Genomic DNA, 25,180 nt, shown 5'->3' on the forward strand with positions numbered 1-25,180 from the left:
TGGCATTCCTCTTTGGTCTCCCATTCCCTAGGCTGAAAGTTAGCACATTCTTCAACCTCTTCCTTTTTTTTTTTTAGTAAGCTATTTCTTCAGAGCAACATCCTTGAAGTTTTGTGTTGTAGAATCAATGGAGTAACAGAACATAGAATTTGGGCACTCTGGTTCTGGGTTTCTTTCTTTGTGCAGTGCCTTTCTCACAGCATCATGTTGGACATCATCTTTTTAGAGAGATTGAAAACTTTGCAGATGCTTTTAGCTTTTTTGAGCCTAAGCAACGAGGTGCAGCAGTATCAATCATTCCAGGAATTTCCTTCTCTATGTTTTAAAAAGTAGTCAAGTTGAATAATTGAAAAACAGGTTTACCATCCACAACACAAACTGAACAGATAGATGTGTACCTTCCTTCTCTTATTCTCCATCTATCATGGGAAAACTCCCTACTGAGTAGCAGATGAACATGACCATGGATTAAGACACCCTGGGACATACAGAAACCTTTTTGTCATTCCCACCACTGATTGAAACCACATAACTCCTCCACTTTTCATTCAGAGCATCTGTGTCCACATGTGTGCTGTGTTGGGTGCTAAGTCGCTGAGTCATGGCTGACTCTTTGCGACCCCATGGACTGGGGCCCGTCAGTCTCCTCTGTCCTTGGGAATTCTCCAGGCAAGAATACTGGAGTGGGTTGCCATGCCTTCCTCCAGGGATCTTCCTAACCCAGGGATGGAACCCAGGTCTCCCTAATTGTAGACAGATTCTTTTTTTTTTTAATTAGTTTATTTTCTATTTTTTAACTTTACAATATTGTATTTGTTTTGCCATACATTGACATGAATCCACCATGGGTGTAACATGTTTTCCCCTTCCAGATCCCCCCTTCCACCTCCCTCCCCATCCCATCCCTCCAGGTCATCCCGGTGCACCAGCCCCAAGCACCCTGTATCATGCGTTGAACCTGGACTGGCGATTTCATTTCACATATGATAATTTACATGCTTCAGTGCCATTCTCCCATATCATCCCGCCCTCGCCCTCTCCCATAGAGTCCATAATACTGTTCTATTTGTCTATGTCTCTTTTGATGTCTCGCATACAGGGTTATCTTTACCGATTGGCTAAATACCATATATATGTGTTAGTATACTGTATTGGTGTTTTTCTTTCTGGCTTACTTCACTCTGTATAATAGGCTCCAGTTTCATCCACCTCATTAGAACTGATTCAAATGTATTCTTTTTAATGGCTGAGTAATATTCCATTGTGTATATGTACCACAGCTTCCTTATCCACTCATCTGCTGATGGGCATCTAGGCTGCTTCCATGTCCTGGGTATTATAAACAGTGCTGCGATGAACATTGGGGTACACGTGTCTCTTTCAATTCTGGTGTCCTCGGTGTGTATGCCCAGCAGTGGGATTGCTGGGTCATATGGCAGTTCTGTTTCCAGTTTTTTGAGGAATCTCCACACTGTTCTCCATAGTGGCTGTACTAGTTTGCATGCAGACAGATTCTTTACCGTTTGAGCCAGGCTTCTTAACAAAGGTGTGGCTTTTTTTGGTTCATTGTCTATTTCAGTGAGTTTATGGCAGCTAGTGACTGGGAAGAAGATATCTATCCTCATCTTAAAGCAGCTGTTTTTCCTGAGATGCCTTGTGAAAAGTGTTAGTCGCTCAGTCGTGTCTGACTCTTTGTGACCCCATGGACTATATCTCGCCAGGCTCCTCTGCCCATGGGATTCTCCAGGCAAGAATACTGAAGTGTGTTGCCATGCCCTTCTCCAGGGGATCTTCCCCACCCAGGGACTGATTCCTGGTCTCTGGCATTGCAGGCAGATTCTTTACCATCTGAGCTATCAGGGAAGCCCCCAAAGCAAGTGAAAGTGTGAGTTGCTCAGTCTTCTGAAAGAGAGAGCCAATCTTATATTTCTAAGTATGTTTTGGACATCTTCCATTTCATATGTAAAATGAACTCATCTTATTTTTCTCTTAAGAGCTCTTTTTCCCCAACTTTTCTGCTTTGCATGGTCCCAAACTGCTGTAGGATAATAACTTGAAACAAAGTCAATTTTTGCTTTTCTTTCCTTTTCTTTAACCTTTGGGTCCTTTCTAAAGACAACAAGTCAAAACACATTTGATGCCTAACAGACACATTGTGATCTTACTCCTTTGGCATTTTTCAGACTTGATTGAGAAAATATTTTATTGTTATTTTTCTTCTTCAGTTGGAGCAGAAAAATGTTTAGGCAAATAAACTATTATGTGCCAGTTTTTAGCTATATTGTAAAATGTTTCTATGATTATTTAGTATGTAGATAAACTCCCTTATTTATGTTTCCAAATTAAAAGGGTCTCTGCAAGCCTCCTTCCTTGACCTTCTTTTTTGTACTTGCCTCTTTTTTGAGTTCTATTTATTTTTCAATTTATTTGGAAACATTTTCAAATTAGAAAAACATTTAGAAACCAGAAACCTATATTTAAACAAACATTTTTTGTTGTTTTGAGATTTTTTTCATAATTTTTTTTAAAAAATTATTTATTTGTTAATTGAAGGCTTTATAGAACTGTGTTGGTTTCTGCCAATCATCAGCATGAATCAGCCATAGGTATACATATGTCCCCTCCCTCTTAAACCTCCCTCCTACCTCTCTCTCCATCCTATCCCTCTAGGTTGTTACAGAGCTGTATGACTCAGGGAGCTCAAACCGGGGCTTTCTTGACCTTTTAATAGAACATTTTTGTTAGTATGAGGGTGCTCTGGAGATGGCCCTACATCCAAAAAGATGTAGCTCTCTCTCCAGACTACCCATTTTTCTATGTGGTTACCTCCAGTCCTATCTATGGGAATTCCTGTGCAAACGTACTGTGTGTTGCCTTTCTACTTCAGCCATGCAACCATCAAAATTTTATTTGTCTGTAGCCAGTTAGGTAGAAGAAAAAAAATCAACTGTGATTATAATTTTAATGAAGCAGAATTTACATTGTTTCCAGGCTGTCTGCCAATTTGTTATTTAGGAAAGTTAACCCAGATGCAGCTTAATCAATTTGTCTTTTTTTTTTTTTTTTAATCACAAAAAAATTCTCTTGTCAAGATCAGATGAAGGATAATAATATCCCCTTAATGGTTTTGTGCACTAGACAGGAGTCAGTCCCTAACTTCAGCGAATAGGAACCAGCTGGAGGTCCTAATGGGCCCTTCTCTGCTCCCACCCATGGTCTAAAATCTTCACACTCTCTCCTCCCCTGTCCAACCCATTTCTGTTGGCTTCAGCAAATCCAGCAGTAGCTGGGGTGTGTGGTCTCTTGATCAAATAACTTGGGAAGCAAAGTCCAACCTCATTGTTGTGATAATTCTTCCCCTGAGCCAGAAAAGTTTTCATTGTATTAAAATTGTCTTGATGAATTTTACATTCTCACAGAACATTAGGATCACAACTTATGTTTCACAATTAATTTACAGAGCTGATTCGTGTAGCCATTTCATTTTATGTTCTATCATATTTCTGTCAATTAAAATGTGTGCGTATGCAAATCACTAGAATATTGTAATGCCATACTCAGATACCAAAAGTTTGTGGTGAGACAGGCCCCTGCTCCTAGGTGTCCACCCAGAAGTGAGATTATACTGGCATTGATAAGCCTAGTGTGTAATGCAAAATCAAGAGGCAGAATAGCTTATCTCAGTCCCAAACACGTTGATTTCTGTGCTGTGGTTAGTCGCTCAGTCGTGTCCAACTCTTCGTGACCCCATGGACTGTAGCCTGCCAGGCTCCTCTGTCCATGGGGATTCTGCAGGCAAGAATTACTCCCTCCTCCAGGGGATCTTCCCAACCCAGGGATGGAACCCAGGTCTTCTGCATTTCAGGCAGATTCTTTACTGTCTGACCCACCAAGGAAACCCAAGCATACTGGAGTGGGTAGCCTGTCCCTTCTCCAGGGATCTCCCCAACCCAGGAATCGAACTGGGGTCTCCTGCATTGCAGGTGGGTTCTTTACCAGCTGAGCTACCAGGGAAGCCCAAACACATTGATTATTCTCTTGTAAAAGAATAAAAACTTCAGGGTCCATTTTATATCCTGTACCAAAATGTAAATGAACACACTTCTGCGGTGCTCTTTTCTTGACCGCAACCCTATCCCACTCGCTGCCTTTCACCAGCTCCCACAAGTAGGTAATTTTATGATGTGTGTATCCTGGCTCTGTTTGCTTTCATATCCTTCCCTTGCTCTTCCCCTGGTCTGCTCTATATTAAGAGGTAACACTGGTTCCCATGCTTTGCTGTCTTCAGACTGGATTGTGGAGGAGGTGGTAGGGAGGAATAAGCCAGGGTATCTCTATCCTTCCTTCCCTGCCAGGAGCTTCATGAATCCAACTCTTGGCAGGCAGGCCAAACGATAGTTCCAGCTTCCACTAGTGCTGGGATCACTGCCTTTGCCTTTTATCCCATCAGTTATGGGCGAGGGTGGCTTCCTGCTGTTGTTAATCTTTGGATTGCCCCTGTGTCCGTTGTTTAGTATCTCAGCTCTTTCATCACCCACAGAATCAATTTTCTGCATTAAAGTCTCTTAACTACTCAGGTGGTTTCTGTTTCCTGGCTAGACTTTGATGATACACATAATTTCCTCAGTACACATGAAATAACCTTTTAGGCTTTTAAAAAAATTCTCTATAAAGATTGAAAAATTATTCAGTCACCTACAGAGGGGAAATCCAAAAATATAACTGTCACTGGGGAAGCCCAGGAATGTGCAACTTTTTAATTTACTCTGATATATCTGCTGACTTGCTCTATTTAGAATATATTTATTTAAGTATTTTCTCATTAAAGATGATGTAATAAAGGAATTTTCACTTTAATAAAGTTCAAGAAGTTGTAAAATAATGTTTTACAAAGAGAATTATTTCAGGAGTTTGTGGAGAAGCAAAAATCAGCATATAACATTTTGCATTATTTTCTCTGATTAAACTGGTACAAAATATGAACCCAGTAATGATGAAAGTAGTTTCCAAGGTTTCCCACTTAATTTGAAACTGAAACAATGACTTAGAGTAGAGCCCTTTCAAAGCTATGTATGGAAATATGTATTATTTAATTATAAATACTGACTTTCAGTAAATTGCATCTTGACGTTATTCCTCTGTTTTATAGTGTAAGATGTCAGAAATTTGTATAAAATAAGGAATAATATTGGGCACGTATGTGTATTTGTATGTGCACGCCTGTGTGTCACACTTCCTGTTTGTTGCAATATATTCCCCTTGAAATAAATAATGTGAGTTTCAAGATGGCACTGATGAGGAGGACTCAGATACGACAGTGTAATAAAAATAATAAGAATCTGAAATAACGTTTTTAACTATTTAAATTGTTTCCATTCTCCCTTTTATTTATTTATAAATCAAAAACTCTAAGCCTAGTCTTTTAATTGTCATATCGCTCTTTCAGTAATGAATGCACATGCCATGTATCAAATGACTGCCATGGGCTGTATGTTTTACTTGCCTATTTCTGATCTTTATTATTAATGTTAGACATTTTTACTCTCATTTTACAGATGGAAAAGCCGAGACTCAGATGTAAGTTAATCACTCAACATACAGAATTTAGGTGGCAAAGCCAGGATTCAAGACCATGTAGTACTCCTTTCATTTCACCGAATTACTTCTCCATGAAGGGATGAAAGCAAATGGAAAGCATTTTTTGAACCATTCATTTACACACAAGATTCTGTTAGGATTTTTTGAAAACTTTAAAGTTGAAAATATTGACCCTATTCAACAAAGCTTACAATTTAATTTGAAAAATAAAGTGTCCCAAATCACAAGCAGTATTAGGATAAATGGTAGTCCAGACTGTGACCATGAGTGTGTCAGAGTAGTGTGGATTAAAAAAATAATCTCTGGATAGTAGGGTCATATTAATCAGGGATGTTTTCTTTGAAGGATTAAATTATGAAAGACTCAAAAGATAACAGAAGATGCAAAGTATTAAAGAGAGAGTTAGGGGATTGGTTTGATCAAACCAAGTTAGTAAATACTGCATAAAAGAGAAATAGAATACAAAATAGATAAATTTTGAGAACTAAGCCGACCTTACCAGGGCAATTAGGTAAGAAAATGACATAAAAACGTCCAGATTGAAAAGAATAAAATAGGAATAAACTTAACAAAAGAAGTACAAAAGTTGTAGTCTGAAAACTATAAAACATAGTTGAAAGAAATTTAAGAATACCTAAATAAATGGAAAGACATCCCATATTCATCGATCAGAAGACAATATTATAATAGCAATATCCCTGGAATTGGTCTACAAATTCAGTGTAGTCCCTGCCAAAATCTATCTGGGATTATTGCAGAAATTGACAGGCTGCTTCTAAAATTCATTTGGAAATTCAAGGGATCTAGAATAAGCCAGAAAAAAAAAAAAAAAAACAAATCTTGATAAAGGAGAATAAAGTTGAAGGATTCACATTTACAGATTTCAAAAGTATTACAAAGCTATAGTAATCAATGCTGTGTGGTACTGACACATATAGATCAATGGAATAGAATTGATAGTCCAGAAATAAACTCTCGTATTTATAACCAACTGATTTTTGACAGAATGCCAAGACAATTCAATAAGGAAAGAATATTCATTCAACAAATGGTGCTGGGACAACAGTTCACACAGACCACGTAGTTCTCTATTGTCTTTCTCTTGGCCCAGTTTACACGTTTCTCATACCTGCTTTGTGTCTGTAAGCATTTGATTTTTCAATCTTGATCAAATCCAGCCATTCACCCAGTGCTTGAATTCTGCCCACCATTTTTGTGGAAAGAGGTTCTAGCATATGCTTGAGTATATCTTATAGTAGGGATCTCCCTTACATTGAGCTCCATTACTTAAACCAGTAGTTCTTTACAGGGACAATTTTTAAATGATATGATTGTTTTAATTTTTCATAGCAAGTGGAGGATGATGTTGGTTTTTATAGGATGTGAGTAGACAGAGATGGTAGCTGTCCCTCTATGCATATGTCAGTTTTATATAATAGAGAGTTATGGTATATGACTTTCAAATTTTTGGAATTTGAAATTAATATTTGTGTAGGGGAAAATGGTTTACAATTATTTGAGAGACTGGAAAAAAATTTTGTATATCACAGCAAAATTTCTACCTTACATTTATAAACTCAAATTTCCAGGAATGTGATACTGTTTATATCATGGGAATATTACCTTCTGTTTTCTGAGTGCAGGTTGCCATTTCAGAAAATCACATCAACAAAGCAATGCCACTCATTATCATTGAGTCACCAATATAACATACCAGCATCAGTTGGCATGTTTAGCTGCCACATGCAAATATAAAACAAAGGAAATCTGAGACTCATTTTAACAGACTTAGAATTAATGATTTTTCAATTAGTGAAGACACACAAGATGCAAGGATCTCACTGAATTTTATTAATAAAGATTGTTTTTATATTTAATATTATTGCCATCACATATATTAAAATTTTTTTATAAATAACAATGATAAGAAATCAAGATTATAAATTACATGTTGCAGTTATTTATTCTGAGAGTTGTCTGTTTTTGCCAGCGTACATAGATTCTCTATCATAGTTGTTCTGTGGTTTCTTGTATTTCTGCTTCTTTATACAGTGTACCCTCCATTCCCCATAGCTTACCAAAGGATACGATCTCCTGGGACTTTCTAAGTGCCAGAGACTGATTGTGAGCCTCAACATGTGGAGGAATTCAAGGCAGGAGATATGTTTTCAGAGATACTTTGTCACTATCCCGTCATAACATTGGGAATTATTTTGACATTGTGCTTATAAATAAGGCCCGGCTCATTTGTGCTAATATCATACTTCATCGTTTTCTCTGTTTCCAAAGTCTGTAATTTGTCTTGGCATGTTATCCTTATTTCAATTAAGATTATTTCCTTCTTTTTCTAATATACAAATAAGTCTGATCTATTAGGACTTATTTTTAGTTTAGTGACCATCAATATCTCTACTCTTTCATCTTCTGAATTTATTTTGATAATAGATTTCTGATTTTAACTTTCTTAAATCCTGAGTGTGTTCATTATCAGTAAATGCAAGCATCTGACTACATCATCAGGTCTTCTGGATTAATCTTGCCTGAGTATCTGCATATTAAAATATATAATATTTTATTATAAATAATGTTTTTATTCCACTAACAGTTCTGTGCTGAGCCATAGTGGAACTGAGGCTTCTTCATGCTACTTAATAATATTATTGGCTTCTGAACTGAACCAAAATACAAGCATTCCTGAGCTCTGTTCATATCTTTATTTATTCTCTCCCACCTTGCAGCCCAAAGCAGCCTCTGAAGTCTGGCCTAGTACAGCAACAAAAAAGAGTCTATCCTTGGGTTTTCTCTTCTGCATGGTAAAATTCCCACTTCTGTTAGCCACTCCTCATGTGATGTAGTTTCAGCTGATGAAACATCAGTAACAAGGTGCTTTCAACTCTATCTCTATAATGATTTTTGAGTCAATCCCCTAGTGCTCTTTGATTTATTCTTAAGTTTCTCATGAGTTATTTCAAAAACATCCTAATCCATGTTTTCACTTATTTCTCCACTTTCAATTCTGCTTCCATAGAAGCCAGATTAACCTCTGAAACACAGGTGTGATCACATAACTTTCCTACTTAAAGACCTCCTATATATATGTTTTTTGAATGTATATACATATGTGTAAATATAATGTATATACTGCATGTGACATATAAGTGCATATATAAAAATGCTATATTACACCTTTATTTCTCATTTTTCCCCTGAATTAAGTCCAGATCCCTTATTATTTCACTCATGACCTAATGGTGATTACAAATAACTTTCCCAGTATCATTTCCATCAATCTCCCATGCACAGACTTTGCTTCTGCCATGCAGGGGGTTTGCAGCTCCTTGAATCCATTCATTGGCTTTATATCTTCACACTTTTGTTCAGGCAATTCCATTTGCCTGGAATGAACTTTTCATATCTGTGGGCATCTTTGCTACCCTTCAAATGCTTGTTCAATTGGTGTGTCTCCTGAAATTTTGAATTTGATTGCCAATCTGATTGCCATCCCTGTCCACTGAGTTCTGAAGCCTCTTTTACAGCACTTAGATGACATGATGTATATTTTTTATTTCCTTTACAAAAATCTGGTTCCTTGGTGAAGCAGCATGGCATAGAATTAAGAATGTGAATTCTGTATAATGGGCTCCAGTTTCATCCATCTCAATAGAACCGATTCAAATGTATTTTTTTAATGGCAGAGTAATATTCCATTGTGTATATGTACCACAGCTTTCTTATCCATTCGTCTGCTGATGGACATCTAGGTTGCTTCCATGTCCTGGCTATTGTAAACAGTGCTGCGATGAACATTGGGGTACACGCGTCTCTTTCAATTCTGGTTTCCTCAGTGTGTATATGCCCATTATACAGAGTGAAGTAAGCCAGAAAGAAAAACACCAATACAGTATACTAATGCATATATATGGAATTTGAAAAATGGCAACGATAACCCTATCTGCGAGACAGAATAAGAGACACAGATGCATAGAACAGTCTTATGGACTCTGAGGGAGAAGGTGAGGGTGGGACGTTCTGAGAGAATAGCATTGAAACATATATATTGTCATGTGTGAAACAGAACACCATTCCATGTTCGATGCATGGGGCAAGTGCTCAGGGCTGGGGCAATGGGATGACCCAGAGGGATGGGATGGGGAGGGAGGTGGGAGGGAGGTCCAGGAAGGGGAACACGTGTAAACCCATGGCTGATTCGTGTCAATGTATGGTAAAAACCACTACAATATTGTAAAGTAATTAGCCCCCAACTAAAATAAATAAATTTATTTAATAATAAAAAAAAAAACCTCACCCATATTTAAAAAAAAAAAAAAAAAAGAATGTGAATTCTGGAGCCAGACCTACTGGGCCCAAATCTGGACTCAATCACTGACTAGATATGTGGCTTTGCTAATACTAGTACTATGCCTCTAGGGTGTATTGCACACTTATTTTTATTCTGAAATGATATGTGGGACCCTACTGGCACTGGAGACCTACCTGCCCATCCCAGAGCTAGCCTTCAGAGCATTAGTAAATGACTGGTCTGTGAGTGTGTCTCTCACATGCAAACTAACCAATCCAAAGCCTGCACCCTCTCCTACCTCCTCTGTCAGGCTCTTACAGTGCAGGCCAATTTCCATGCCTCAGTCACAGCAAGGCCAGGCATCAGGCAACTTGGGATAGCCCCTACAGCCAAGAGCTCCCTGAAATCATTCAAACTAATCAAAGCCAATCTTAAGCCTGTTTACTGTGCCTTGCTTGTTTCCCACAATGGAAACCACAGTAAAGGCTCTTGCCCACATTCTCCTTCTACTCTTTTTATCTTCTGGTTGATCCTGGTGCTCCCTTCACAGTGTGATGAGTTCCCCTCTATTGGGAACTATGAGTAACAAACTGTCCTTTCAGTGGCAGTCATCTGCTGCTTTGTTGGCCTCACTATACCTGAATAACAAAACCTGCTTATTAAAATGTAGGGATTACTGGGAGGGCCTAGTGAGTTGATGTTTGTAAATCACATAGATCAATGTTGGACACACAGTTGGTGCTATTTGAGCATCAGCTGCTATGAAGAGACATGGTAGTGTATACAGCACTTTGTGTTCTTCCACAATGTCATGCACATGGCAAATTCTCATTAAATATGTGATTAACAAATAAACGCAGCTGTTCTTCTGCTGTCCTCTCTAAAAAGTCTCCATTAATGAAGAACAGGAGAAAGTTCATGAATGGTTTATAGAATAGAATAATCAAAAGGAAAATAAAACAATAACTGAAGGAAAACTTTAGAATTGATAATTTAAAGCAGAGTTTGAGAGGGAGCAAGCAACCTGAATAAAGCTGAAATCAGAGTGTACTGCTGTGAAGAGGAGAGGTAAGAGCTAATGGGAGATAAAGAGCTAAGGGATGTAAAACGTCAGAGAGGAATCCAAAAGATGAAAATCAACATATAGGAAAATTAAATCCAAAGTTTTTATTGTTACAGCCTAATTACAAACTACTTACTTAGGGTATTCAGGTGTGACTTACCCATCTGCAGACTTTGATTCTGACAAAAACAGGGGGAATGAAGAGTGGAGTTATTCAGTGCATGTGCTTGGGGCCAAAGTAAGAACTGTGTGAAATGATTCCATTTTCACTACATGAATTTTCACTTATGAAAAATTAGACTTTTGCAGAAGCTATGAATTTGATGAGAGCTAAAATCGTGTCATTTCTACCACAAAACAGTAGGTTGTCATAGCACAGAAAATAAATACAAGTGGCAAAATTCCATGTCAGTAATACATCCAGAACTCACTAATATTGCCCCTGGCAAAAAATTTGCTGAGCTGTATAACGTTAAAGGAAAAAGAACTCTTGAGGGAAAATGACAAACTTTCACCTGTGAGAAGTCACCTGTCATGGCAGAGGGAAAGAACAACCTAAAAACTTCCAGAAAAAAAAAAAAAAAATGCAAGTTGATTGTTAGGCATAGATCACATTTTTCTCACCAACAGTGAGAGTTTTTTTTCTCACAGTTCTAGAAGAGAAAGCTGAACCCAGCCAAAATGTCCTGTATGAAAAACAACAACAATGAAAAACTGTGTCCATAAGCTTGGAAAAGCACAGTGTTTAATTTTCAAATTTTTTTTTTTTAGAAAATATGACAACTACAAAAACAGAACAGATATTACATCTCTAAGCAACATCATCTTTGACACATCTTGAAGCTTGTGAAACCTGCTTTATTTTATTTCCTATTTTTTATGTCATAAATGGAGGAAGACGGAAATGTTTGGTTTTCCCATTCCCGTGGGCTGTTAGTTAATTCTTTGCTCTTTTTCTACCACACCACAAGCGTATACTTGCGCTTAAGCTTTCTCAATCTATAATCAAAGGGTCGTTTGAGTGCAGTTACTCATTTTATTTAACTGTGTAGCATAATTATTATTTATAGACTGTGAAGAAATACCTAAAGAAAACTATAACAGTGCTAAGCATATTATGGTATGGTATAAATGTATTATTGTGTCACCTCTGCATCCCTTTAGGCAAAATTACTGTTTATTTTCAAAAATAAATTTATGAGTCACAAAAAGAAAATATATACAGAAAATTTGAGCCTTTTACCTGGCACAACAAATCAATGCTATAGTCAACAGCTTTGTTCTTTATTTATTAAGATCTACCATACAATGGTGAAATTATTAGACAACATAATGAGTCTCTATCAATCTGTCTTTAGTTTTATAAAACCCAGGTTTACTCTGTCAGCCTTGTCAATGCTACTGAATATTAATGGGAATAAAGTTAATTGCTGGGTGGAAAAAGGTCTTACTCAGAGTGAAAAGGAAGCACCTTGTTGAAATGTGTCATTTTTGACAAGCCATAATTTATTTCTACCTAGTGATATGTACCGACAGGTTTCAAACCTCACTCTTATCTTTACCACAAATCTAATTATTTTCATTCGGAATACTGTTGGATCCTAAGCCTTTGACCACTTTCATCATTTAGAAATAAATTATTCCATGAAAGTTAGTAACACATTGTTAGTAGAAGGAAGTTTGTGTAGAGTATAGGGAAGCAACTGCCTTCTGCAAACTACGGAAGACATATAAATGTATTTATTATATTTCCATAACCTCAGAGAGGAAATGACTTTCAGAACAAGAAAGGGTTATATGTGAACATAATAACTTGATAGCATAGCTCCATGCTATTTAAACCATTTCATTCAAAGAAAATGAATAATGAATAATCACTTAGGGTTCATCTTGATTAGATTGTCACCTGATTGGAAACACAACATTCAGTTGTGTTAAGAATCTTAAGCAGTTTCCATTAACTTTAAACAGTTATAACTTTAAAACAATACATATTTTACTTTACATCAGTAGCCTATCAAAAGCGATACCGTTCTTCACTCAGTTCAGTTCAGTTCAGTTCAGTCGCTCAGTCGTGTCCGACTCTCTGCGACCCCATGAATTGCAGCACGCCAGGCCTCTCTGTCCATCACCAACTCCCGGAGTCTACCCAAACCCATGTTCATCGAGTCGGTGATGCCATCCAACCATCTCATCCTCTGTCGTCCCCTTCTCCTCCCGCCCCCAATCCTACCCAGCATTAGGGTCTTTTCCAATGAGTCAACCCTTCGCATGAGGTGGCCAAAGTATTGGAGCTTCAGCTTCAACATCAGACCTTCCAATGAACACCCAGGATTGATCTCTTTTAGGATGGATTGATTGGATCTCCTTGCAGTCCAAGGGACTCTCAAGAGTCTTCTCCAACACCACAGTTCAAAAGCATCAATTCTTCGGCGCTCAGCTTTCTTCACCATCCAACTCTCATATCCATATATGACCACTGGAAAAACCATAGCTTTGACTAGACGGACTTTTGTTGGCAAAGTAATGTCTCTGCTTTTAAACATGCTATCAAGGTTGGCCATAACCTTCCTTCCAAGGAGTAAGCGTCTTTTAATTTCATGGCTGCAGTCACCATCAGCAGTGATTCTGGAGCCCAAAAAAGTAAAGTCTGACACTGTTTCCACTGTTTCCCCATCTATTTCCCATGGAGTGATGGGACCAGATGCCATGATCTTAGTTTTCTGAACGTTGAGCTTTAAGCCAACTTTTTCACTCTCCTCCTTCACCTTCATCAAGAGGCACTTTAGTTCTTCTTCACTTTCTGCCATAAGGGTGGTGTCATCCGCATATCTGAGGTTATTGATATTTCTCCCGGCAATCTTGATTCCAGCTTGTGTTTCTTCCAGCCCAGTGTTTCTCATGATGTACTCTGCATATAAGTTAAATAAGCAGGGTGACAATATACAGCCTTGATGTACTCTTTTTCCTATTTGGAACCAGTCTGTTGTTCCATGTCCAGTTCTAACTGTTGCTTCCTGACCTGCATACAGGTTTCTCAAGAGACAGGTCAGATGGTCTGGTATTCCCATCTCTTTCAGAAGTAGAATTTAGGAAATAAATTAACCTTGGAAATAAGCACTGGTCAGCTTATAAAGTTCCTATTCAAAAGGACCAAATTAAAATAAGGTGGTAAGATGAAAATACATCTAGTATTGGCCATTTCCCCTTCATATATCCTGGTAGTTGCTTTTTATGAGAATCTGCATTCATTGTTGGAAACTTTGAATTACATATCATTTGCTGAAGGTTCATTGTGGTCCTTACGAAAATAATTTTAAAAAAAGAAAACAAGAGAGAAAAGAAACAGCTAAGAGGAAAGGGGTAGTTCTATGAGGTCAACACATGATTTTATTTTTAACAATTAGACTTTGTGGCCTGATGATTTTAGTAATGATTTAATACATGAAATTCACCTGTCCTCATGACTTGGTCTCTAATAGCTGGATGTAGATTCTTCATTATATTTGGCATCTATATCTAATAACATTTCAGGAGCCTGCTCTTTTCCCTTGACTGAATGTAAGTGCCGCATGTGACTGGCCAACAGATTGGGTGGCGTTTATGTTGTGGTTCTTAGTCATCCCAATTTTTCTCCACCACATCCCAGTCACAATGGGGAAAAATGAAAAGCAGCTGCTAACAGCCTCACAACGGTTCTGTAATTACTTTCCTGGGCTGGCATTATATGATTTGACAATGGCCTGGGGATGTAACAAATAAGAAAAACCTTGTCATTCAATTTAAAAGGCTTCCCACCAGGCCAACACACTCCCCACTTCATCAGAATGACAGTACTCAACTCGGACACAGCCAGTGTGTTTAGTGCTGAGCGATGTAACTGCAGCCAGGTGGTGCCAAGCACAAACATCCAACTTGCTCTCCTATTGACACTGCCATTGAATTCAAAGAGGAATCCTAACTTAGGCCAGAGAGTCACATCTCAGGTCCAGAAAGCAGCAACCTATTTATTCCAAGAAGAAATGCTAATATATTGGAGCATTTTAGTTAAAAGCAAAGATTTTTGCCAAAAAATTTCAAGTTTCCTTGATGCTAACACTTGCCATTTTCATAGCTTTAGGTAATCAAGTTCCATCCTACCTTTCCGAGATGATGTGAGGAACTGACTCCATTGATCATGTGGACTAGACATAAAAATCAACCCCAATTATCAGTACATTAAAAATATAAACATTTTAGCCATCATTCATATAATTGTCCAGTAAAGAGTTTGGTGAGACATCTTCTACCCTGTGATTTAGAGACTCAGCCTCCTTTCATCCGGTGATTCTATCAGCTTCTATATCATCTGAATCCTCCACTGCATCCTCTCCTTCTGACCAGGGAACAGAAGGAGAAATCACAAAGGAGGTTTCAGGACTCAGCCTGAAAAGTGCAATTCTATTTATTGAATGTCTATTCTACTGTACAGAACTACTCTCATGATCTACTTAAGACTGCCAAGTCTGAGAAGTGGAGTCCAACTGTACACCAAGGAAGACAGTGTCACCCCGCCATGCTGCAGTGCACAATAAGGCAAAGGACCATTAATCATTGCAGCTTACAACCGCTTAACAGTAACCTTTCTGAGACCCATAAATTGCTGTGCTCCTCAGCATACTCTGAAGTTGTTCTCTACTAGTATCAGTGATGAGGTCTAGTTTTGAAGCCAATTTTTGGTGTTATACTAGTCATAATTACATATCAATTGGTGAGATCACTAGAGGAAAAAGAAAAGTTATTTTTGCCTTCAGAAGCTATTAGTCTAGCCTTAAAAGTTAGACAAAGCATTCATTCACTCAACAAGCATTCATTGTTTGTGGTGCTTGAAATGCATCAGTGACCAGACAAAATTTCCCATCCTCATGAAACTTATATTCTGAAGGAAGAAAATAACAGACAATAAGCAAAAGAAATAAATACATTATATTGTATAAATAAGATGGTAGTAAAAAAATAATGAATATTTAGAGGAGGTGTTGATGTAGGTTAGGATAAGGCTCATTGAAAAAGGAATAATTACTCAGACTTGAAGGGTGAGTTTTTTTCTAGGCTCCAAAATCACTGCAGATGGTGACTGCAGCCATGAAATTAAAAGATGCTTACTCCTTGGAAGGAAAGTTATGGCCAACCTAGAGAGCATATTAAAAAGCAGAGACATTACTTTGCCAACGAAGGTCCATCTAGTCAGGGCTATGATTTTTCCAGTGGTCATGTATGGATGTGAGAGTTGAACTATAAAGAAAGGAGAGCGCCGCAGAATTGATGCTTTTGAACTGTGGTGTTGGAGAAGACTCTTGAGAGTCCCTTGGACTGCAAGGAGACCCAACCAGTCCATCCTAAAGGAGATCAGTCCAGGGTGTTTATTGGTAGGACTGATGTTGAAGCTGAAACTCCAATACTTTGGCCACCTGATGAGAAGAACTGACTCATTTGAAAAGACCCCGATGCTGGGAAAGATTGAGGGCAGGAGGAGAAGTGGACGACAGAGGATGAGATGGCTGGATGGCATCGCTGACTCGATGGACATGGGTTTGAGTGGACTCTGGGAGTTGGTGATGGACAGGGAGGCCTGGGTGCTGCGGTTCACGGGGTCGCAAAGAGTCAGACACGGCTGGGCAACCGAACTGAACTGAAGGGTGAGGAGCCAGAAATTGCAAGTATCTGGAGAAGAGGCATTTTAGGCAGAAGGAAAAGTGGTTGCAAAGACTCTAAGGCAAGGGCAAACCTGACACATTTGATCAATGTTAAGAGAACAGTATGGCTGGTGTGAAGTTAGTGACCAGGCCACTGTAAAGAAATCAGATTTTACTCTACGTTAGGTGAGGGGCATGGGAAGATTTTGAGCAGAAGAGAGATGTTATATTAAGTTCTAACAACTTTACTCTGGCCACTATGTTATTAATAAACTGTAGAAGGACAAGGGTAGAAAAGGGCCAGTCAGTGGAACATTAAAGTAATAATTTAAGTGAGAGATGATAGTGGATTTATGAGGATAAATCAGTGGAGATAGAGAAAGTGGTGGATTCTGATTACATCATGAATCTACTTTGTATTTTGAACAACAAATCTGTGTGGATTTGATATGGAGTGTGAGAAAAAAGAAGAAGCCAAGATAGAGTATAATCTGGGGCACAAATGACTGAAAGAATGGAACTGCCATCATCAGAGATGGAGATGATATAAGCAGAGCAGGTTTGGTGGCAGGATGACTTCAGCTTTGAACACAGTGAGTTTGAAGTGTCTATTTCACATCCAAGCATATTGAATTGGTAGTTAGATATGTGAGTCTAAAGTACAGGAGAGGTGTCTGGACTGATGATACAAATTTTGGAGTCATTAGCATACAGATGTTAAGGCCAAGAAATTGGATGAGATACCAAAAGTGTGTGAGTGTGTTTGTGTGTGTGTGTGTGTGTGTATGAAAAGAGATTCAAGGATACTCTCATATGCTCAAATATTAAAAAGCTGAAGAAAAATCACCAGAAAAGAAAACTAGAAGGGGTAACTAGTGAAGTGAAATGAAATTGGGAAGAGTGTGCTGTCCTGGAAGGCACGTGTATCTACAAGACAAGAGTAGTCAACTGTGTCAAATACTGTTGAGTGGTCAAGAAAGATGAAGCTTGAGAATTGACCATTGGAGTTAGCAATGTGGAGGCTATTTGATAACCATGACTAGAACATTTTGAGTGGAATGATGGGGTGAGAGTCAAATAGGAAAGTGTAGGAGAGGACTTGATGAAGGGAATATAGATATCTTAAGGAATTTTGTTACAAAGGGAATAAAATCTTTTGTGCAGCATACGGCAGATAAAGTGGGTTCAACAGTTCTTTTGAGATGTGCAAAATAAAAGTATCTTTATTTGTGTTGATGGGAATGATCCAGTTGAGAGCAAAAATAGGAATGTCAGGGAGGGATATTGGCTGAATTACAGGATTTAGGGTAGAGAGTTACAGACAGGCTTTAGATAAAGAAACTAGACAGTATAACTGTGGTAACATTCAAGAATAGGAAATATTGGTGAACATCTAGGAAAATCTTTGGAAATGCCCAGCAAAGTAGAAAGAAGAAACAAAAGCATCAAAGAATAATCAAACAAAACTCAAAACTGTTGAAGAGTTCTAGAGGAAATATTTCTAATACTTCAAATTTATGTAGGCTATTTTGGGAAAGACATCTTTGGAATTGATTAATATGGTGTTGCATCTGCACAATGAATATTTATAACCCAGGTCTCATAATTTCCATTTTCATGATTATCATCATTTTTTCCATAGTACATGTCCTCCATTTCATTCAGGCTAGTTTCCTAACTGGACTGGTGTGGGTTAAATTGTGTCTCCCAGAAAGATTTGTTGAAGTCCTAACACCTGGTTAGGGGTTCTCTGGTAGCTCAGATGGTAAAGCATCTGCCTGCATTGCGGGAGACCTGGGTTCAATCCCTGGGTTGGGAAGATCCCCTGGAGAAGGAAACGGCAACCCATTCCAGTATTCTTGCCTGAAAAATCCCATGGATAGAGGACCCTGTTAGGCTACAGTCCATCAGGTCGCAAAGAGTGGGATATGACTGAATGACTTCACTTTCACTTAACCACTGGTACCTGTGAATATGATCATGTGTGGAAATGGCATCTTTGCAGATGTTTATATGAGGTTATACTGAGTTAGAGCCTTAAACCCAAGAACTAGTATCCTTATAAGGAAAAAGAGATTTGGGCAGACACAGACATGTAGAACAAAGACAACCATATGAAGACAGAAGCAAACTTGGAGTGATGTATCTGAAAATCAAGGAACAAGAATTGCCAATTACCAGAAGCTAGGAGGTAGCAAAGAGCCTCTTGATGAAAGTGAAAGAGGAGAGTGAAATAGTTGGCTTAAAACTCAACATTCATAAAACTAAGATCATAGCATCTGGTCCCATCACTTCATGGCAAATAGATGGGGAAACAATGGAAACGGTGACAGACTTTATTTTGGTGGGCTCCGAAATCACTGAAAATGGTGACTGCAGCCATGAAATTAAAAGGCACTTTCTCCTTGGAAGAAAAGTTATGACTAATCAAGACAGCATATTAGAAAGCAGAGACATTACTTTGCCAATAAAGATCTGTCTAGTCAAAGCTATGGTTTTCCCAGTAGTCATGTATGAATGTGAGAGTTGGACTATAAAGAAAGCTGAGCACCGAAGAATTGATGCTTTTGAACTGTGGTATTGGAGAAGACTCTTGAGAGTCCCTTAGACAGCAAGGACATCAAATCAGTCAATCCTAAAGGGAATCAACCCTGAATATTCATTGGAAGGAATGATGCTGAAGCTCCAATACTTTGGCCACCTGATGTGAAGAGCTGCCTCATTGGAAAAGACCCTGATGCTGGGAAAGATTCAAGGCAGGTGCAGAAGGGGACGACAGAGGATGAGATGGCTGGGTGGCATCACCGACTGGACATGAGTTTGAGCAAACTCCGGGAGATAGTGGAGGACAGGGAAGTCTGGTGCTCTGCAGTCCATGGGGTTGCAAAGAGTCGGACATGACTTAGTGACAGAACAACAACAAAGGTGAGATGGAAAAGTAGGCTCTGGCAAGTTGAAATTAAAGCAGTGTATAGTATTTGTTATCAAAGTCATTCTAAGAGCTCACTGCAAGCAATTTCTGAGTGTATATGCCTTAGAGAAAGTCCAGCAAAGTTTTTAGCACTTGAGGAATAGAGAAACTCACTTAGGAAGAAACATTATATTATAGATGTCAGTCACTGCCTTCATTGCTGGTCTCTGCACCTTCCTAACAAGATCTCCACCGCCTGGCCCCTGATGAAAGGGTGGCCATAGAAAGTCATAATTACATAAATAACCTCAACCCACTGGCCAGAGATTATTGACCCAAAGTGGATGAATCAGATTTTTTTTCTTTTGAGAATTGTAAAGTGAACACTAAATGACTAAGTCAGTTTTTGAAAAAGAGCTGTAACATCTGCAAAGATGGATAAAAGTCAGTTCTTGCCAAGCCAAAGTCCTGTGGCCTTTTGCGGGAGCAGAGAGACCGTGAGCTAACAAAGAAAATTGGTTTATAGAGGAAAGTAAGTGGACAAATGAGATAAGGGGAGAAGCAGAGACCCACTAGCATGAACCTACTTTAAAGCCAGGGTGAACAGCCTTGTCCTGACCTTTTGGACCTCATCCCATAAATCCTGATGTTATTGTTTCCCATTCTTGAATTCCTGTGAGCCTGTCTGTTCATCCATAAGCCAAACTCCTCTATTGATCCCCTTTCAAATCAAATGCCTACACATTTTTGCAAAAAATAGGCTGACATGCTCTGTTTTATGAGGGATATGTGTTTCTGGAAGCAGACATGGAGTGGAATAGGACTTTTGGGGGATGAAGATAGGTAACCCCAACCTTGAAGAGCAGCAATAATCCTTTCTCTTAAAATTCTCAGAAATCATATTTTATGTCCTTTTTTTCAGCCACCATTTCACACAATTACTGGTCAGTGCTTCTAGGTTGCTATGCTCTTAGGATGCCATAATGTCATGGTGCCTTTCGTAATAACAAGGATATTGTGAATCCCCATTAATAATATTCTGATTTTTCTAGCCTTTACCATCCTTTATAGACCATTTAGTAGTCCTAGACCACTGATAAGGGAACTTACCTATAAAATTTGCATTTTGAAATCCATCATGAATCTCTTGCTTTGTTTATTTGGGACAGACTCAGCCCTGTCTCTTGCACCACTGTAGTCAGGCATATGTGTCAAAATTGGTCCCCACGGCAGAAACTGCATGGTGAAAAAGGGGTCCACTGTAGAATAAGGAACTGCATGATCTGAAGGTAGAACTTTGAACCATGGGGGAAAGAGGAAGTCAGCAAATCCTATTCTCAAAAGCCGACTGTAAAACTGTACCAAATTGTCAAAGCAAATCCCCCAAGCATTTCTGGGCTTTAGAAATCAACCAAAGGCAAACAATAAAGAGAGATCCATTTATTTATGAAAAGCTGCTGGAGTTTAGGTAAAAACAATGGGAGACGGTGGCCTTTTTGCCTGTGGCTGCTTGTATCTGGCACACTGTTTAGCAAGGATAAGATTTTCTATGAAACCAGCAACTTCCCTGCCAGAAGGAGTGAAATTGGTCTGTAACTGAAAGCAAAATCCCATGGCTGAGAGGTGTTTTTGGTAAAAGCAGCAAACTTTGTAAGAAATGAATGAAACAAGCTTCCAGCTTTGCTAGCTGGAGATTGAGGACCTTCCTGACTGTGATGGGTGGCAGGCCCACAGACCAGCAGAAATTTAACAGGGAGATCTTCGAATTGAAAGAACTGTAGCAAGGCTATATATGTTCTCCACACATCCCCAACTGACATCTGTGTGAAAATGCAGAGGAACTCCAGAGAGCTGAGAGGAAAATAAAATCTGGGACAGACATGAAAATTGTCTGAACTTTGAATCAGTTCAGTTCAGTTCAGTCGTTCATTCGTGTCCGACTCTGTGACCCATGGGCTGCAGCACACCAGGCTTCCCTGTCCATCACCAACTCCCAGAGCTTGCTCAAACTCATGTTCATAGAGTTGGTGATGCCATCCAACCATCTCATCCTCTGTCATCCCCTTCTCCTGCCTTCAATGTTTCCCAGCATCAGGGTCTTTTCTAATGAGTCAGTTCTTCACATTAGGTGGCCAAAGTATTGAAGTTTCAGCTTCAGCATCAGTCCTTCCAAAGAATATTCAAGACTGATTTCCTGTCTTCTTCAAATCACACAGAGATCCATTGGCAGAAGAAAAGTTTTATGGGCTTAAAGTATTTGAGACAATATCTGGCCACTAAGCTGTAGCTTATTGACTGGCCACTAAGCTATTCAGGGTGACTCCTAGGAAGCCAGGCTCACAAATAGAAAAAAGAATTTTAAAATCTTAGCAGAAACATTAGTGGTGGCACATTACAGAAGAGATAGCTACTACAGAATAAATTCAACGAAGTTATATATAAAAAGAGAGGAAAGGAGGGAGAGATAAAGGGAGAGAGAGAGAGGTCTGAAAGAAACAGAAGAACAACTCAATGGAGAAAATCAGGAAAACCAGAATTGAGAGTTGCTATAATATGCTATCTAAAATATCTGATGTTTGGGCTTCCTTGGTGGTCTAATGGTTAAGAGTCTGCCTGCCAATGCAGGGAACATGGATTCGATCTTCTATCCTTGGTCCAAGAAGATCCCACGTGCTTCAGAGCAACTAAGTCCATGAGCTACAACCACTGAGACTTCATTCTAGAGCCCACGATGCGCAACTACTGAAGTCCAGTGCTATTCAGCCCGTGCTCCTCAACAAGAGAAGCCTCTGCTCCTTAACAAGAGAAGCCCCCACTTGACACAACTAGAGAAGGCCAGCACACAACAATGAAGATCCAGCACAGCTGAAATAAATAAAGTAGATAAAATAAAATCTTAAAAAAATAAAATATAATATCCAGTGCTTAACAACAACAACAACAAATAAATAGGACATGCAAAAAACCAGGTAAATGTGACATGTACAGAGGTGGTGGTGAACAAGAAGCAGAAACTATCTTTGAGTGGGCTTATACAGTATGTTGGATTTACAGACTTCAAAGCTGCTATTATAAATGCTGAAAGATTGAAAGATATCATGTTCAGGTAATATAAATGGTTAAAAGAAAATATGATGACAGTGACACACCATGAATCTCAATCAAGAAACAGAAACTATAAAAAAGAAGCAAGTGGAAGTTCTAGAGATGAAAAGTAAAAGAAGCAAACTAGAAAATTCACTAAGGCTTCCCTGGTGGCTCAGTGGTAAAGTCTGCCATGAGTTTGATTGCCTGGTGGGCTACAATCTATGGAGTCACAAAGAATTGAACACCACTGAGTGACTTTCACTTTGGGAAGATCCCAAATGCTCGTGGAGCAACTAATCTTGTGCACAACTACTGAACCTGCTCTCTAGAGCCCAGGAACTGCAACTACTGAAGCCTGCACATGCTAGAGCCTGTGCTCTGCATCAAGAGAAGCCACCTCAGTAAGAAGCCCACACACCACAGCTAGAGAAAAGTCCACACATCAATGAAGACCCAGCACAGCCAATAAATAAAATAAATAGTTATGTTTTTTTAAAAAGAAGAAAATTCACTAAAGAGATTCAACAACAGATTTCAGATAACAGGAGAAATAATCACAGAACATGAAGACAATCAGTAGGGAAACCAAACAAGTTTTTTGAAAGAAGAGAAAAATGACTCATTACGTACAGGGGAAACAATATGATTAATAACTAATTTCTCATCAGAAACAATAGAGGCCAGAAGATAATGGAATGGTATTATCAAAGTACTGAAAGAAATGGAAAGCTACTATCAACATATAATTCTACATCCAGAAATGTTCTAAAATTGATTGTAGTGACAGTCGCACAACTCTCTGATTATACTAAAAGCCATTGACATATATACTTTAAATGGATAAATTGTATATAAATTATATCACAATAAAGCTGTTAAAAACAGACACACAAATTCTATATACAGCAAAATTATCCTTCAAAAATGAAGGCAAAGCAAAGATATTTCCTCAACAATGAAAACTGGAAGAATTCATTACTAGCAGATCTTCCTGACAAGAAATACTAAAGCTAGTACTTCAGGATGAAAGGAAATGACACCAGAGAGTAACATGAATCCACAGGAAGAAATAGATAACGCCAGAAATGGTAAATATGTGGGTAAATACAGGACTGTGCAAACATTTTTTTCTTCTTTCTTCAGTTTTTTAAAAGACATAAGATTATATATAAACCAAGAATGAATGATGTCAAGCACACTCAGTTTAAAAGGGTACAATGGAGCTTTCATTGAAAGCAGTGGAAACAGGATGTGCTATGCCCACTGCCTGAAAGCTTACATGATAGTTTGCCTTAAAAGTGCTCATTAACTCAGAGAAAACAACTCAGAAAATGAAAACATACTATAAATGCTTATGAATATACTTATTTGATGTGTATTTAATTGTTTTGGGCTACCCTAGTGGCTGAGTGGTAAAAAATCGTCTGCAGTACAGGAGACATGGGTTCAATCCCTGGGTCGGGAAGATCCCCTGGAGAAGAAAATGGCAACCCACTCCAGTACTCTTGCTTGGGAAATCCCACGGACAGAGGAGATTTAAATGGACAGTACTAAATCCCTAAATACCTATTACGATAGCTAACAGGTGGCTACAGTCCATGGGGATTGCAAAAGAGTCGGACTTAGCAATTCAACAACAACAACATAATTGTTTTATATGGTTGGCCCTCTGTATCCATGGGTTCGACATCCTCAAACAACCAAAAACTGAAAATATTTAAGAAAAAAATTATAGAAAGTTCCAAAAAACAAAGCTTGAATTTTTGGCAACTATTTACATAACACATTGTAGTTGCAACTATTTACATACCATTTACATTGTATTAATATTACATATTAAAAGTAATCTAGAGGTGATTTGACATATACAGGAGGATGTACTTAAGTTATATAGAAATACTAGGCCACTTTATTTAAGGGACTTGAGCATTCTCAGATTTTAGTATCTGCAGGAGTCCTGAAACCAATACCACACAGATACCAAGGATGACTGTATTCCAGCTGTAGGAATTGGACTGTCTGATTGATTTATCACCAGCTGTTTTCTCATGGCAGGGATCTGAGGGAATGGGACACAGGAGGGGAAAATGTTGATGGAAGAAAATACACGGATAAGATTGGGAACGTGAGTTACTGCCAGAGCCCTCAAAATCTTATGTGTGGTGATAGAGGTGTGGGAGATGGTGATGGCGGTGGTGGTACTGACGGACGGCTAGGGGAGCAGCCACAGGTTACAAGATGGGAGCTCTGAAAACCTGTAGAAGTCTTCTAGAAGTAGGGCCAGCCAAGGAAAAGCTCCTCATCTTTTCTAGTTTTGCCTTGGGATGACCTTATCAATAAAGTTTGATGACAATAATGGTAGTAGGCAGGTGAGTAAACAGTAATTGTAAGCTCAGGTAGGGAGTTGCAACACCTTTTACCCCTCATGAATAGGTTCTTGCGCTTTTTTCCCTCTATGAAGTCAGTAAAATTGACCTATTCAGGGCTTTTCTAACTTTAACAAGTGTGATTTAGTCACACTGTTCTGAATTCTTATTCCTTTCCGT

The 25,180-nt window shown here is 38.6% G+C and overlaps 1 protein-coding gene across 2 annotated transcripts in view; it reads left to right on the forward strand.

Annotated features, from left to right (window-relative positions):
- The window catches only part of PRKD1 (protein kinase D1), a 773,210-nt gene that overhangs the window by 335,661 nt on the left and 412,369 nt on the right, over positions 1 to 25,180 (forward strand). Inside the window, exon 5 of one of the 2 annotated variants that reach the window (XM_081548073.1) lies at positions 5,556 to 5,577. The exons of the other annotated variant lie outside the window; for it this stretch is intronic. The gene's annotated coding sequence lies outside the window, so the exon portion shown is untranslated. The remainder of the gene's footprint in view (positions 1 to 5,555; positions 5,578 to 25,180) is intronic. 2 annotated transcript variants of the gene reach the window in all.

The sequence above is a fragment of the Giraffa tippelskirchi genome, chromosome 12 (assembly GCF_054371585.1).
Source record: "Giraffa tippelskirchi isolate mGirTip1 chromosome 12, T2T-mGirTip1v1.2.pri, whole genome shotgun sequence".
Lineage (NCBI taxonomy): Eukaryota > Metazoa > Chordata > Mammalia > Artiodactyla > Giraffidae > Giraffa > Giraffa tippelskirchi.